Source organism: Saccoglossus kowalevskii, chromosome 22 (assembly GCF_978046115.1).
Source record: "Saccoglossus kowalevskii chromosome 22, keSacKowa6.1, whole genome shotgun sequence".
NCBI classification, from domain to species: domain Eukaryota; kingdom Metazoa; phylum Hemichordata; class Enteropneusta; family Harrimaniidae; genus Saccoglossus; species Saccoglossus kowalevskii.
In genome coordinates, this window is record NC_140662.1 from 12,568,794 (window position 1) to 12,584,576 (window position 15,783).

The window sequence follows — 15,783 nt, forward strand, 5'->3', positions numbered from 1 at the left end:
GACAACGAGCTTCTACGGGTTAATGGTAAACTGACGGATTGTATGACAGGCAATCGCTTTGTATATGTCAAGTCGATGGAGAGACTCATTCCAACATATGGTGTACGTATGGGAAAATTTACCACCAGCATATTTTATCGTCGTCTGAAGGAGGAATTAAATTTATTTAATCGAGAAACAAATCAAGCAATGCACGACAGAGCATTTGCAGGTACTAGCAATAACATGTACATCACACCAACCAGCCCAACGGTAAATGGTGACGCTAAAAACAAGTGCGATACCGAGTGCCAGTCAAATAATATGCAAGATGAGATCGCCCGATTAGAAACTTGTAGTGATGAAAAATACAAAGAATTCCAAACACCATTGACAGAAAACTTCAACTCACAAGAAAATGCCTGCGATAATAATGACTCCAATAAAGAAAGCGATTCTACCCAAATCGATGGTGCTTCAAAAAAAAAAAAAAGCGGCAAAGTAGCACGGGAAGATGCAGCTTACATGCCGGTAAACAACGTGGAACATAACTCACAACCAGCAGGGCGCGTAGGTGTCGCTCGCTAGAGGACGTTGGTCGACGTACAATCACCACCCTGCCACAGGTTGTTAGACACCAAACTCCCGTCGACAAGACCAAGAAGAGAATGAGAACTCCACCAAGTCAACAGAACAGTAAGCGACGGGATACTTGGGATGAGCAGATAAGTGATACGGGCAGTTAGTTTGTCTTTTTATCTTTAATAATAAACTTTCTGCATTAATTTCTCACATTAATATTTAAATGAACTACAATTTAAAGATTATAACTGATAATGTCAGTGGACTTAGAGATATTAACAAAATGCATGCTATCTTTAATTGGTTGAAAAAAACAAAAAGCTGACGTTACAGAAAATGCATGCTAACAAAGCAATTAAATTGAAATTTAATAATTTATGGGGTGGACAGGCTTTTCAGGCTTTTAGCACGACCCACAGCTATGGGATTGCTATTTTTTCCATCGTGATAGATGTTAATGATGCTGACTCAGTTGGCAGACGTTTACTGTTAAATTGTGAAACAAGTAAAAAAATATACCTCTGTATCTGTATATGCCCCAAGTGCATGTAAGGATAGGAATTCTTACTTCGCAAATTTGACTGACTGGTTACGCCAGGAGGATATTTATGAGTTAGTTAAAGGGGGCGATTTCAACTTTATAATAAATACTGATCTTTACAAAAGGGGATGGCGTACTACTGGTGTCTTGAATTCAAAAGCGGCAATAAGATCAACGTGTAGTTCCCTTAAGATTATCGATATATGTTGGGAAATTAACACACTCTCAAAAGAATTTACCTATCGACAACAAAATCCCCTCATTCTGACACGTCTAGATTTACTTCTTTACTTGAATATTGCAAAATACAAATTCGTGAATTACAGTGGAATATTCTTAAGAAAAATCAGCTAAATTACCAGCTAAATTATCTCGTTTGGAAAAACAATTAGAATCACTAGAAAAAAAAATCAATAACACTCTCGATACTTATATATTGAATTAGTATGAGAATGTTAAGAACGACATTGAAATAATTTATCAGCACATAGCAGATGGTGCCAGAATTCGCTCGCGCGTAGATTCCTATGTCAAAAATGAGAGGTCAACTCGTTATTTCCTTAACCATGAACGACGTAATTGCGCTAAACACACAACTCTAAATTAAGTCAGGGAATTCTGAAGTTACTGAACAAAAAGAAATCTTGCATGAGGCCCATCAGTATTAGTCTGTCTTGCACTCAACAACAAATATAAGAGATGACAAGATTGATTCTTATTTGACAGAAGTTAAACTAGAGTCTGCACTAACTGATGATGACAGAATTATATGGGATAAACCAATTTTCCTAGAGGGATGTAAAATGGCCGTACTTGCTATGGGGAAGAATAAAACTCCAGGCTGTGAAGGGTTACCAGCCGAATCTTATTCGGAATTCTGGGATGTTATTGGAGAAATTGTATTTAACTCAATTAATGAAGGTCTAATAACCGGAAAATTATCTGAATCACAAAACAGTGCACTTTTAAGGCTGTTGTATAAAAAGGGAGAGCAAAGTAGTCTAGATAATTGGCGTCCAATCAGTTTGGTAGATACAGATTAAAATATACTTGCATCTGTTATGACCAAACCTTTTCAGCCAATTCTCAGACGTATCATTAATACAGATCAAACGGAATGTATTAAAATTAGATTTATTGGCGAAAATGTCCGATTAATATACGATATAATCGCTTATACTGATATGGAAAACATTCTCAGTGCAATGTTATTTCTAGACTTTTGCAGTTATTTAAAGTTATGCGTAAATTTGATTTTAGTAATAAATTAATTTCTTGGGTTACAACAATTTATCCAGATTGTAAAGCATGTATTATCAATAATGGTTGGTTGTCAGCCAACTACACCTAACACGTGGTATCGATCAAGGCTTCCCACTATTGGCTTTGTTATTTTTATTTGTTGTGGAAATTCTTGCTTGCAAAATTGCCAAGTTGCGGATGATACAACACTATTCGTTGCAAACAAAGACTCGATTACTAAGGCCAGTGACATTGTAGTTAGTTTTAGTAATGTTGCAGGTTCTAAACTAAATAACAGAAAAACAGAAGGTCTCTGGGTCGGAAAGTCGAAAAAACGTCGGAATATAATTGTCAATATTAGTTGGCCGATTGACCCCACTAAGTTAGAGATGCACGTGGACACTTGGGAGTGAAATTTTCTTTTTTTTTTGCTTTTTATTATCCAAACAGTCTTGGCTGTAGACTGTTGAAATTTTGTAGAATTGTGAATAGTGGAACATACTCAACAAAACGATTTTAAAATATAGATAACACGTGCAAACATTCCCTCTTTTGAATGCTTAGCAAGATTTAGCAAGGCTTTACATAAATAATAAAAAAGAAACATGTTGAAAAAAAGAAATGACGGGAACTCCATATTATGCACAATATTTAACTTTTAACAAAACGATAATACATTTAAATTTGGAACTGTTACAGCCATTTTAATTATGAGCATTAGCAAACTTCTTGGTGAGTGAATTGTTATGCAAATTAACAATTATCTCAGCTTCTTTTTAGTGCACATCCTAGAACTTTAAAAAAATAGCTCATAAATGCTTTGACCTTTTGTTGTGAAATTTTCACAAATGATTGACAATGTGTTTATCTTCAAAACGCCGTCGGGGCATTGTTTTTGGTTGAACAGTGTTACAACAATCGTACAGACAACTAGCCTGGGTGTTAATTTATGTATAAACTTGAAGTAGTAAAATTTGGGCAGCTGCCCTGCAAAATTGACCACTGGTAAACAGTTTTCAAGACGGCGCTTTCTTCATAGTAAACAGATGTACCCATAAACAAATTTTGACAGCAAACAGAAGCATGGTTTAAATGCAATTTTTTTTAAATCACTTTTGACCAAAAAAGCACATTTTTGTGCATATTTCAAACTACATTGTCCATAAAAAAAATACTAACAAAATCTTAAAATTCAGACAATAAGCTTTCTGAAAATATATAGTTTTGTGGACAAGGGAGGTCATCTTGGTTTCCTAATTAACTAATTAAAATACCTGTCAGGTAAACTACATCTCTACCTTAAATCGTTTGGTGTGTAGTTTAGCACAAGTGAATACAAACCAAACTTAATTAAAAAGGAAAATTGAAATCAAATGGAAATGTCCTTAATCTTTGGAATTTAACAATCTATGGGGAGGTGATGATTATTAAAACCATGACTGCCGCTAAATTTACATATGTGATGAATGTATACACTATTCCTAACGAGTTCCTTATTAATCTTAATAGAATGTTAGTTAAGCATTTAGCGTGGTACTATTATTAATGAATACAACCGGGGGAGGGCTTGAATGCATTGGATATTTGGTCACAATGCAAAGGTCTAAAACCATTTTGGGTAAATCGGTAAAACAGATGAGCCTGTTGATGTGAATGTACCGTTTATTGTTCCTTGGGTAAACGAAATGTTGGAAAAACATACAAGTTAAATGTTTGCTGGACTATGTATGAGTTGAACGGACAATCAAAATTACCCAAGAGCGCAGATTATCAGCCAAACAATGAAAAACTGTTTGAATAGCAGAAGGCAGACTGCAAACTATGTCGTATCTGTAATTACACAAAAACGCAATACCATATGTTTTGGGAGTGCACACGTCTATGCAATTATTGGGCATGTGTGGCAAAAAAAAAACAAACCAAAAGAGGATCCGTCAAACCAGGTTAAAAATTCAGTAGAAATGTGCAAATAATTACCAAAAATAACATTTAAAAAAAGACAATAATTCCCAGCCTATTGTGTGTGTAACGAGTGATAATTACCGGCTTATGTCGGGCTACAGTAGAAACTGAACGCTGCACGTAAATTCAGTTCGCTACCCAGGCCTGGTTTATCGTAGATTAATTCGTGAAACAGGTTCTGAACACAAAATGTCCGTAGAATTGCACGTAGTATACGAATCACATTGTCTGCCCCCGCGGGCTGCGTCTAAATATTACCATTCAGAACGTTCCCCACATGGCATCATTGCCATGACAACTAAGCATAGTTGAATTGTTTAACTGGAATACAAATAACTGGAATTAAAAATTAGCTGATTAACGCGTTTGCAAGAGAACTTCTCAAGCTTGTCCTTGGCACAATCAATGTTCAAATTGTTGACAGAGAGAAAAAATAAGCTTTCAAAATCATGTATCTAACCACCTTTTTCTGGTATTTTCGCTAGCCTACTAGTTTTTTGATTGAGGAAATCGTCTTCGATACGGTACCCATAATTGTCAACGCAACACGGTATGGAAGGAATTGTTCATGCGAATGTTCAGTAATAATTCCTTCTATTGAACAAACTGTCAGCCAATATAGAAGGGTGACTGTGATTTGCTGTTGCTTGAACGAGAGTGAAATGTAATACATATGTACGACAACGGTTTCTTGGTATAAGCCACTCAGAATTGAAACTTTCGGGCGTTTCGTGTTTTAACTTATATTATCAAAAAATAAACTGGTCAATAAGAGTTGATATATTCTGTGAATATGTTGTTGAAGGCCCATGTGAATTCATGTTATGTCGGGTAACTAAATATACAGTTCATGGAGAATATAGTTACATGCACTGCACATCACTGTAGGGATATGCATGATAGGCATGCGATAACGTGGAAATGGAAATTGACTGTGTAACTGGAATAAAAGTTCCATACTTCACATAAAAACATACGGATATATCGCATATGAAATATATAATGTACCACATTTCATAAACTCATCTAATAAAAGGTTGTCCAATTTACTGAATTAGGGCAGTCATCAGGAACAATATCAGATCAGCATTTTTGAATATGATTTAGAGGGCATGCAAACTTTTCTTTTGATTTGTTGTTGGGGAATATTGTTTTCGACATGATCGTTTATGCCTGATAAAATAAGGCATAACAATAAGATAAGATAAGTTAATTAGGATAAAAACTATGACTTGATATCACAATACGTCCTACGCTCAACGTCCTTCAAACATAAATGAGTAAAAGTCGATTCCAAATGCCAAAAGTCCGCTTCAAGGAAGCGATCAAGAGAACTCTGTCAAACAAGCAATGTCAAAATTCGACTTTGATTGTAATCAACACTTTTGACCTGTCTATGCTATCATATAACAAGGCACAAAACAAGTAATATCAATAAATTGAACTCAAAATTATGCGCGATATAATTAAATAGTGTTTGTCAATTATGAATGAACGTCAAACCAAAACATGGCACAACACGATTAAAAACAATTGTTTTTTCTCATTGAAAAGTATTTCGTATAATCAACCTAAACGTAAAATAAAACGCACTATGAAGCAGTTTTGATGGTGTTGCTGTGCTCTTACGGTCTTTCAAATAAAGATTTTTGAACATTTAATTATTGTAAAACATGTTGAAAAAGCGACATGCAATTTTATCGAATTGTGGTAAAATTACGTAATAGCGAAATGTTGACTTAGCGAATCCCTCTCATTGTTGATTTCCTGTTTTAACTATACCTGACTGTCGCATGCCAAAACAAATGCGCCGTTATCACTTCCATGAAAACAAAGAAAAACTGTCCGGATTACTGTATACAGATCTTCAAACCGTGGCAATTTTGAATTTATATTAAAGTCATTAACGACATCTTGAATTTGCGAATCAGTTCTCTCGCTAAATTCGCTAAAAAGTCATTCTCGCAAAAAAGACATGTTTTAAAATATTTTGATGGGAAAAAAACATGGATGTCTGTTGTTCCCTTTGGTAAACGGTATTCTGGAACTACAAATCCAGAAAAGGTTTTAGGTAAAAACTAAAAATAATCAGAGTATTAAGTTGAAACATTTTCTATAAATGTATTTTACACTAAATTAAAAAATCAGTAAAATTATAAGAAAAATATATATTACACTCCATGTCCTATGCATGTATTTAGTTAGTTTCATAAGATTTAACTATTGAAATCGACTTTATTCCATCCCACAATGTGAAATGTTTTCGATCTTATAAAGTATTCGGTGACATGCAGTACCTATATTGACTCCTGGCGCCGAAACTATTGTAATTTAGTTATTTTTTAGAGCATTTAATGTCGTGATAATGAGACATATTTGACTATCTGCATAATATATTTCATATTGCGAAAAGATACGCAATAAATAAATATCTTGATTTAATAGGAATTCCACGTGTGCAAAATGTACTCGTTTTTCATCCGGTATGTGCATTAAGGTCAACAAATATTCACCTCGCCATGTATTGCAATGTACTTATTACAATTTGTTTGCGTTAGAACTTAGTTAGTCGTTTGATTTTTTTTTTAAATTCGCAGTAGATGTGTGAATGTGGTTGTGGTTGTTTTGTCATTTCTGCCACGTCAGATAGGACAGGTGATAGTATAAATATGTTTAGCATTCAACTCATGCTGTTTGCCACATGTTAATTTATCACATTTATAAATTATTTACAGATACATATTACAAAGCATTGGAAATTACTAGCGAAAATATGAGAACCTTTTTGACCATCAGAGCAAATATAACAATATTTATTACACGTACCGGTTTTACCCAAATGAAAAGCATGCATTTTTAGTCTGCACTGGTATAACTATATTAATATACCACACTATTGTGATTTATTTTATTTGTACTATTTGTTTAATTATTCTGTAAAATTATTCTCAACTGTCGCATAAATGACATTTCACCGAGATCCCATTTAAATCGTATTGTAAAATTATCACGTAGCTCCTTCTCTGGGCCTGGTGACGTCATGTGTTAAAACCCTGTCAAAACACGGCGTTCACTAGCGGTATTTGCCAAGAAAAAAACATAATGCACTCAATGGGAATTTAAAATTTGCAGTGATTCCCTTTCGTGTCATTGACATAAAAACTACTTGTAGCAATGATGATTTTTGTTGTTGTTGTTGTTGTTGTTTTTAACAATATTTAGATTATATTGTGTAAGTTATTTACTGTGGTTAACGTCCGGTTGTAGTCCACCAAACAAATAACAAGAAATAAAATAAATAAGCAGAATAAATATGAAATAACTTCCAAAGCTTATCTTTGGCACAATCATGTGCAAATTGTTGACTAAATAAAAAAAAATAAGCTTTCAAAATCAGTTGAAATGTCTGATGTATGTAATATTTTTTTTTTATATTTCTGCTAGCCGACTAGCTAGAAGTTCATTAGACAGTCTGAACTTCTGTATTCGACAGTCTGACAAAATAAAATCAGACCCAGGGCTGACTTAATTAATGCATAAATATACAGATTACTATTTTTTTCTATATGAAAAACGAGTTAACATAATTTAACGATACACTACAGAGAATTTGGGTACTTTTTTGGGTAATGTTAATGACACACGTCTAGTAATAAGCGTAAAATGAAGATGGTATATTATTTTTTATCTGAATACAAATTGAATTATTATGTATATGTATTGCTAGATGCCTAACGTGCAATCAATCAATCAATCAATCAATCAACTGGATATGCAAATCACTGATTCTTCGGTCAGAATCGTAAGCATGTGTCAATTAATTTATTGTATCGTTACCAATTGACACAGTTTTTAACAAGGTTTCATGATGGTAATTAAAGCACTTTACAATTTAATGAAAACGAAGCACAAGTCTAATTTGAACGTACATCAAGTGAATAACATACAATGTATATAACATCGCGAGTCAGTTAAAGTTTACTCAGAGTCATAATCGTAATATGTATTGCATGAAGAAATCTTTCCATCCATAAATTAATTTTCAGCCACATTCCTAAAAGATATATGTTGTAATTTTTTTTACTGTTGTAGTATTATTATTATGATTTTTGACTAATAACATTAAATATAAACTTTGAAAGATATTCCTACAAATAAACATAGGCTTATATGATGTATCTGACAAAAATATTAAACTATAATACAAAAATATTACATTTTCAAAAAAAAAACAAGGTGGCTGCCAGTTGGCCATTTGGATCTTGTTGTAAATCAAATTGCATGTATCCTAACATGTATAATTTACATAATGTAAGTTTGAATGTCCACGATACCACATTTTCACTTACAACATTGTGTTAAAAATTATTCATGGTCAAGTTAGACTATCCTCTAATGTCAACTTTATTTGCAAAAACAACAGTCATTGACTCCAGGCACAATTTTTGATACAAATCAACAGAGAAATGAAATCATAGAAAAACAGAGCATGTTTTAAAAATATGTGTTATAATAACATTTTTACTGGGCTCACTGATTTCATACAAAAAATGCAACATTTAAAATCATGATTTTCTTAAAGAAATAAAATGTTTCAACATGTTATGTTGCTTCAAATTATAGAAGAACGTGGATAGAATTGATAAACCTAGCTGCCTGTGAAGAGATGTTACTCTTGTAACATATGTTGTAACATATGCCTGTATGTATGTGACATGATAAATGTCAGAGATATGAATTGTATATTTCAGTTACATTATCTACACTGAATGTCTTGGTCAATTTGAAACAGTTACACTACAATTGTATCACGAGTTCAAAATTTCCGACATATATAGCCACGAAATTCCACCATGAATGTTTTTTTATAATTACCAAAATTGGCCATGGACAGTATATTCTATCTTTTACTGTATCGCATTCATATTACAAATATATTAAAAATACATATCACAGACTGACATCACATACTGTCTACATTATTTTTATAGTGTACCCTACGCAAAGATTCTCAGGAAATATTGGGTTTAAATGGTTCAGATTGCAGTGCAGTGCAGATTGGAAAAGATGATAACTGATGCCAATGTAAAGTGTTTAATTTCTGAATTCAGTTTCTTCAAATACTGTTGAAATTATCAATAATTCGAGCGAAATGGAATGAATATCACATAGAAGCAGAATAGACAGTGTACACAAACTGTTCGCAAGTAATAGAGCGCAATCTCGTCTAAAACAGCATACCAGGCAGTGCAATGTAATATTCATATTTAGTTTCTCAATGTTTCATGATTTGCCAGTTTTTCGGATTTTTAAAATATGCACATGGAAAATGTAGAATTTCTTTCTTTCTAACTGCAGAAATATTCATGCAAAATGCATAATCCCACAAAATACATTATGAAATATTTGAGGTTATTATGCGAATACCGAAAAGTATGCACGAAGACAGTACAGCAGAAGTTTCGACTGACGCGCAGTGGAGGTCGATGCGACCGTGTACCGTGTATATACTTTTCGGTATCCTCGTAATAACCATATTATTATACATTTTTCATCCTAAGGATACATCAAGGGAATGTCGAAATACAAAAAAGACAGATTTAGCGAACAGTTACAGATGTATAATAATTATGTAAATTATTTATAGAATCTACCATAGAGTTGATATTCTAGAATTGTATATACAGTATTTGTCTCCGCAGATCATCATATGTTGAACGCTTTGAATCCTGAATACTTGGCTTTATTAGTTAAAATATTATATGTTGTTTGTGTAATACGAGATTCGACTTGCGTAATTCCGTCTAGTTGCTGTGAGGCGTGTTTGCCACAGGCCATTCTGAGCTAACTTAGTAGTGTGGAGCGATTCGCGCGTTTGCCTACATGACGAGGCGCGACACAGTGCATACTGTGAAAAAGAAAGTTTGAAAAAGAAATAAATCATTGTTGTTGTATTTTCCTGGATAATATCAGTTTATCAATATTAATATCAATTGCTATCAAAGTTGTCCAATACAAAGCGATTTAAATATACGCAAGATGATTTGTTGCACATATATTCCATATATTATTAAGTCAAGGTAACCTCTTCACTAAGAAATCAATGAAATAAAGTGCAGTGAAAATGCATATTTAAATAGCAGAAGAGATTGCAATAATATAATTATTAATAACTATTACACATCATTCCCATCATTGGGGCAGCGTGGTAAAACAGAACTATGACATTCAAAATGCATCATCAAGTGAATAAAAAATCGTCCGTTTCCCGACTTATCTATTAATTGAACCTCACAAAAACTGAAACTGACAATATGTTTTTTAATATTTCTATAAAAGTTGATTCTTTGCTTTAAGAGCAGTTCAACAATTACAATTTAATGTTAATAATGTTTTAATTTTATTTTATAATTTTACAGCATTACTGCTATACCCTCGTTACATTTGTATTTTTTATGAGTTATGTAATAGAAAATTATCTTGTGTATTCTAAATACAAAAGTTGTTTGAATAATGAGAATTTTAACATTTTGAATAAAGGAGATGTTTGGCTAGCACATACAAAAGAAGCGGGACACTGGGTTGGTCGTAGGGGAGGTAGCAGAATATATGTACAATTTGAGTGTAGGTACTAGCACTAGAACACATGGGGGGGTCAAATGGGGGGGGGGGGTTGAATTCCGTGATTGCTGCCTTCTTAGAAGCACATTACACTGAAAGTCTCAATCTGATTCAAATACGATTCAAGTTTCGGCTTTTGTGTTTTTCTTGTTTGTTTAAATATGTATTCAACTATTTATTTATCGTTCATTTATTTTATTTTATTTTATTTTATTTTATTTTATTTTATTTTATTTTATTTTATTTGCTGGTAGTTTTTTTTTAAATTGTATTCGTCAAAGCCCATAGGGATATGACCTAATACATACTGCGATTCCATTTAAATTTTACAAAGACAGATAAATAATACAAATAATAATAGTTAAACCATTGCAAAACAATACAAGAAGAGTGAAAATATTCCCCTCTTCATCAAACACATTTGATTTTAATGAGATTGAACTGTGGAAAGCAATACTTTCCTGTCACATTATTGCGTTCTATTTGTGTACAGCGTATATATGCAAGTGCTAAACCTAGTATGTTATTTTCGTATCTCAAATATTACATGTATTAGAAAATGCAAACAAAAAAAATAAGAAAAAACACAGTTCACATTGAATATTGAATAAATATCAAGCTCAAATTACATACTGTTTTTGATGTGTATAGAATATTAATATTGACAGCCATCTGAAAATAATTGTGATTGTTATTATTAGGAGTTAGTGAAGCAATTCAGATACGAACATGCATACAAGGTAGGAATACGTGATGCGAATTCAGATTAAATAAGGAATTTTGTGAAATTTTACTTTGCACCTTTTCATAAGTATCCCGATGTATATTACAAAGTGTAACTAGCAATTTTCATTTTATCTAATTGAGAACAAATAGTAAATGTTACGAATAACATGGGAGTGAATGTGTCCAATGCAGTAAGTATGGACAACTAAATATATTTAATTCATACACTTTCATATGATTCATACCTGGAAATGCCTAAATGACACCATGCCCACTGAACATCGACATTCGTAGTTCAAAAACGATATTACCAAAACAAATTGCAATAAACATAAAGACAAACCCTTAACGCATATGTACAAGAGGTAGTACCAAACGTTTCGATTTGAGGGAGAACATAATGTTATATTCAAATAGAAAACAGCGAAGGGGCCGTTTTTTGAAACTGTGAAACCCATGTGCGTTTTATTCACTCTTGTAACCTGATCGGGGAAGAGCTTGATGTGATGCCTGGCTTCCTGAGGACCATGTACATTAAGACATGTTTTTGTTATCTGAATTGAACTTGAAGTGAACTTTATATTAATACCCTTTTATGGAATAGAAATATTGTAGGTGCGACCTAGTATTTAATACATTATTGTATGATTATTTATATATGGGCTCTGTGACCACATAATCTTCGAATTGACTGATGTTTGATATCATTTGTATACAGGCATCAGAAAATACAATTTTTGGTTCTAATGCATTCTATATATTCAGAGTATTATTATTAGTTCCCCCTCTAGAAACAAAAGTTTGGTAACAGGTCTGCATCTGGATTTCTGAACCAGGTCCATTCCACAAATATATATGTGAAGTACTTTAAATGTTATCTCTCCCTCTCATCGTATTGTTAACGACTTTGTCGTGCTTGTTTTCGGCGTCTTCAAGACTTACTGTGTTTCTACATCGGTGAAGGGTCAAGGCCGCGTTAGCGTTGATTGGATTGCAGGGAATGATGGTATTATACCAAGTATAATTCTTGTTGTTGACCAGTGTGCATTTCTGTATCATTCTATCTATCATCTTCACCTCAGCCTTTCACGCCACTGCTGAGTGGTGGCCTCCACAGCAGCTTCATTATGTTGTAGTGTTGAACCGTAACTCAATGATGGTAAAATTCTCGTTTATTATAAGCTGTTTGGGGTTAATATTTAACCCACCCCAATGACCTCATAACACACAAAACATACAGTCTAGGACTCGGTCAACAACAAACATTCGACCAACTAATTTAAGTTAGAAATTTTTAAGCTATTTTTGAAGACTAGTTTCTCACTTAAAATAAAAATATTTTTTTTCCACAGCTTCATCTTGCGTGTTTTCGTTCACCTTTTCTGTTCACCTTTATAATAATACAAATATAATAATGATTGACATAAACTTTTCTATGAGCGAAATAATTGCTAAAAATTTATTTTTTACTCCTGTAAAATTGTTGCACGTGTCTTAACATCTTTCTGTCCATGACGTGCACTTGATTGTGCAATGAATTTCTAAATATATCAGGAAACGACTTTTACAAGTTTTTCTTTGAAAGACGCTGCCTTTGAACGTGAAAGCTGACACAACTTGAGCCTATATTGAACGGTCACCTTTCTCATTAAATAATGAACATTTCTGAAATAATTTCTGAAAGGCTTTAACATTTCTATTTGTCAAAGTTATAGGTTAGTAAGTAGATATACATATATCCTGTTAGGTATAATTACTTTTGGTAAATGCAGTGGATATAAATATAGCTTCAGTGATTATTGTTTACAACATTGAAGAAAAGAAAATAAACATTAAAAAGAGTAAGTCAATATCTTGGGTTATATTACAATGTCATTATATTATTGAAGATCATATTTCTTTAAATGAATAAAAAAATACTCAAGAATGATTCTTTTTTATTAGCAATCAAGCAAAATGCCACCGTGTTAAGAACAATTTCTCGAAAGAACTATCAAAATAAGAGTTTGTATGCTCTCTTGAAATCTTAAAATACGTTTTAGAAGCTCATCTGGGTATATCGTTTCTAATTCAGTAAATTGATCAACCTCAATGATTAGATGAGAATATGCAACCACATTGTTTAAAAACAAGGAACAAAACCATTGCTACGACTGGTGTAGATTTTTTTGTAAATGGGAAATAAAAACAAATACAAAACAAAAAGGAAATAGTATCACTGCAAATTTCAAAGTACAGTTGGATGCATCATGTTTTTGTTCTGGGTCATTTATCTGGCGAACATCGATAGTGGCCGCCATTTTTATTTTAGTGTGTTTTTGACAAATCTTTGTCCCATGACGTAACCGGGCGACATAGAAGGGGTCTATGATAAGTTGACTATACAAGTCATAGTGGATCACGTTTATGCGTCGGTTGTGACTAATGTTATAAGATAATAAAAACAATAGTACAAATAAAATAAATAAATAAATAAGATAAGTGTGTCTTATTCACATTGTTATACCAATGTAGAAAAATACAATTTGGATCAAAATCTACCTTCCAGTCACGTGTGTTTTCAAAAATGTTCTTTTGTGTTTCTCTTTTCATTTTATATTAGACAGTTTATCTAGTTGGAAATGAGTAGTAAATGTAATGAATAACAAGTGTACAACAATATGGGCACCTATTTAAAGTTATACGACCCACCTGGTATGACAGAAATCATATCCACTGAATATACACATTCACACTCCTACAACGAATTTACATATACAAAATCCTAATTCAAACAATTAACAAGTTATAACACAAACGAATTGCAATAAACACATTGGATTACACGGCGAGGTGAAGATTTATTGACCTCAATGCGCATATCCAATAAGTGATTCCGGATGCTGTGTTAAAAACATGTGGAATCAGCATTAAGTCGTTAATTCATATGTAATTTTGAAGGGGTTATGTTTGAGGGTATGTGAAAAAAAATAGTTAAAACCCTATTCTACATTAGTAGTTCGACAGTACGGTTTAGTGGAGAGGAAACGCAACAAAAACAATCAGTGTGTTTCGTTGAACCAGATAAAAGTTTAAAACTAAGCAATTTTCGAAAGCCCGTCCGGATGAGCAGTCTTCAACATAAATAAACAATTATCACAACCACTTCATTGTGCTTATTTTTCACGTTCAGGTTGATTATATATAATGACTTACATCTACATTTCAATTAGAGGAAGAAAATTATATTTTTTAATTTAATTTAATATTCGTTTGTGTTTTGATTCACGACGTGCACTCGGAATTTACATACACTTTTACGTCGAGCGTGCATAATTGTAAGTTGAAAATCTCGATATTCTGTGTAGTTTTGCCATGCGATAATGCACTGTATCTATAACTATATGATCAATTATTTGAGTTGATCAATGCTTGCTTCTATAGAACAATGCAAACCATACTTATTTTTGATGGAGAAGAGTCCTCTTGATCGCATCCTTTAAGTGAGCTTTTTGTATAAGAGATTGACTTTCATAAATCTTTGAAAGACGTAGCATTTCAACATACACCTGCTACAACTTGAGCTCTATAAAAGTACGAATATGGAACATATAATGTTATAGGTAAGATCTATTTTAACATTCCCTTCCCTATTGGGTAAGCGATGTTAGGGTTTTGAAGTTATGTTAACCGTTTTTGGGAATAAAACTGATCAAAATGACACCTTGTACAGGACAATCTTCCTCAACAAAATATCATAAAGTTTGCATGCTCCCTTGAAATTATATAAAAAAAGGATTATCTGAGTATATGGTTCTTGATGATGACCCTAAGTCATTAAATTGGTTAACCTCTTATTAGATAAGTCTATGAATTACAGTAAATTATATATGTATTATTATAAAAACTAAGAATGAAATAAAAGAGAACAAGCCATACATGGCACAGTCCCCGTTAGTTATTGAAGATATATAGTTTCGTTTATTGTAATATAGCTGCAAATAGAACATTACATGTCAGGAATATGATTTTGATGATTGTTTAACATTTAAATGATTGACATTTTTATCTGATTGTCAAACGAGTATTGAGAGATATTGCCCTGGTACAGCATTAATTAAAACAAAATCAGCCATTTTGAACACATGTAT